This window comes from Suricata suricatta, chromosome 15, assembly GCF_006229205.1.
Source record: "Suricata suricatta isolate VVHF042 chromosome 15, meerkat_22Aug2017_6uvM2_HiC, whole genome shotgun sequence".
Classification (NCBI taxonomy): domain Eukaryota; kingdom Metazoa; phylum Chordata; class Mammalia; order Carnivora; family Herpestidae; genus Suricata; species Suricata suricatta.
In genome coordinates, this window is record NC_043714.1 from 35,809,276 (window position 1) to 35,811,703 (window position 2,428).

The 2,428-nt window shown below is 41.2% G+C and overlaps 1 long non-coding RNA gene across 1 annotated transcript in view; it reads right to left on the reverse strand.

Moving 5' to 3' along the window:
- LOC115279419 overlaps nucleotides 1–1,455 on the reverse strand; it is a 5,492-nt gene extending 4,037 nt beyond the window's left edge. Inside the window, exons 1-2 of the long non-coding RNA XR_003903437.1 lie at nucleotides 1,296–1,455; nucleotides 347–472 (exon numbers count right to left, since the gene is read on the reverse strand). This is a non-coding gene — a long non-coding RNA (uncharacterized LOC115279419). The remainder of the gene's footprint in view (nucleotides 1–346; nucleotides 473–1,295) is intronic.
- Between the last annotated feature and the right edge of the window lie 973 nt (nucleotides 1,456–2,428).

Below are 2,428 nucleotides of genomic sequence, written 5' to 3' on the forward strand. Positions count from 1 at the left end.
TAGTATATATATATATATATATAGTTTTTTTTTTAAGTAACCTCTAGGCCCAACATGGGGCTTGAACTCATGACCCAAGATCAAGAGTTATAGGCTTTACTGACTGACACAACCAGGTGCCCCTGAGTATGTTTATATGTGTGTATATATATATATATATATAAACACACACATGCATATATATATATATATATATATATTCTGTTTGTTTGTTTTAAAGTAGACATCATGCCCAATGTGGGATTTGAACTCATGACCCTGAAATCAAAAGTTGCATGTTCTACTAACTAAGCCAGGCCGGTACCCCTGTTTATATTTGTAACTCATGAACTCATTTATACCTTACCTTACAGTTATATGAGTAGCATCTCAGTGTGTAGCCTGCATGCTTGATGCAAAAACTCAGGAGCATCTCAGCAGGCCTGAAGGAGTTGTATTTAAACATAAAAGATCCCAGGTCCTTTGGAAATTCCTATTAAAGAAACATTGAGGAACACTGTCAGGGCTAAGGAAACAGGGATTTATATTTTGTATGCAAATGAAATATGAATGCCCCTTCATTACTGCAGGCCTTGGGAAGGCAGGAAACTGGTTGTTAAGTGAGGGAACCTTGAAGGATGCATAGTCTACCGCGCCCAGGGTGAAGAGCTTTGCCTTCAGCTCCAAGGGTTTATGTTCACTTCTCCAGCAGACAAAGTTGTAACTATGAGAGAACAAGGCCATGTTCTGGAGTCGAAAAAGGGGCAACATTTTGCAGAAACAGTTGAGGGGTGCAGGCTTGACTGTGGTCACAAGAGAGTTTTCAATTAATTTTTTCCTGGATTGACTGTCACTCTCTCAGTTTCATCAGCAAAATGGGGGATAGCTGTCCTGCATTTCATAGGCTGCTAATCTGCATAAAACAAGACACAAGCTCTATAAGCACCCTCCAAAAGAGAAGAGTGCAATGCCAAGTTCTAGACAGGATATCTGACTAGAACTAGAACTAGAAAGTTGTCAAACTTTCCCTGTTGACCCAAAACTGATAGCCAGGATCCAAAGCTGAGGACAAAGAAGCAGTAAGTATTTGCACATACTAAATCAGCAGAACTGGACCCTCAATAATCACAATTACCCCAAACCATATGAGCCAGAGAAGGAGGAGACAAATGGGAATTATTGGAGTCAGAAATTTTTGGCTTAATGAAATTCTACTGTGGCTTTCCCCTACCATTTTCCAAAATGCCAAGTGAGAAAGGCTCTAAGAGAATTACTTGCAAAGTCTGGGGGTGCCTACATAAAAGGAAAACCAGCACCTTGTTTTCTAGTTGTACATCGAATCAGGACACAGGCTAGTCGATCGTCCTAAAGGCTGCATGAACAGGAAAACAGCAATTGGTGAATGATAGTGAGAGAGACAGGTTTATGGTGTAGCCCAGCTACCGCTTCTGCTTTGATGAGAGTGTGAGTTTCTGGTAGGCCAAGTGAGTACACAAAGCTGGACTTGTGACATCATGTTGGTACCAACACACACAAAAACCTAACTACTGGGCAAAAAAGTCCCCCAGCAACAAAAACAAAAGTTCAGGAGTATACCACTGAGTGCAAGAGCTGAGGAGAGTTGGGAAAATTTAAACAGGACACTATAGACTGGGAAGGCCCCTAAAGAACTCACATCTGTGCCTCCTCTGGAAATCCAGAATCTGAATACCTGCTATGGAGAGACCATTGTCAATGGTGGGGTAGTGTTGGTCCAACAGTAAGTGTCAAACAGCCTGAGGAAGATGACAATGATGGCCCCTTGTGTCCCTCTGACTCTTCCCATGTCCACTCTCTGGAGAAGCTAGGAACTGGAAAAGGAAGGAAGGACCTAAAGCCCAGAAATAAACTACACTCATCCCCCCCCCACCCCACCCCCCAGGTAGAAAATGGGAAAGAGATAAAGAGAAGGCCATATCCCCTCCCCACTTCCGGTCCTTCAAACCACCATGCCAGCAGATGACAGAAAAAGGAAATCTTTTATTTGGATATGAAATTGGAGTTATAGACTGAATGGATTTTTGATCCCTGAAATTGACCAAGAAGTTATAAAACCTACCGATGTGATAAGATATCTGTTACAGGAGGCAAGACAGGGATTTAAAATGGCTGTTTTAGGGGCAGTATTTGGAGGAAACTATACCCATCTCTTATTTGTACCTCACAGAGTTATGTTTACTTAATAAGTTGGATAGATGGATAGATAGGTAGGTAGATAGATAGATAGATAGATAGATAGATAGATAGATAGGCTGAGAGAGATAGAGAGAGAGAGAATATATATGACTGCTGCCCCAAATTCAAGCTTTCCTTCACTAAAACATTTTTGACTAATAAATACAAGCATCTAGTACTAAATGCTAGGGCTACAAAGATGAGATAGGGCATTTAAGAGGTGACTGAGGTAAAA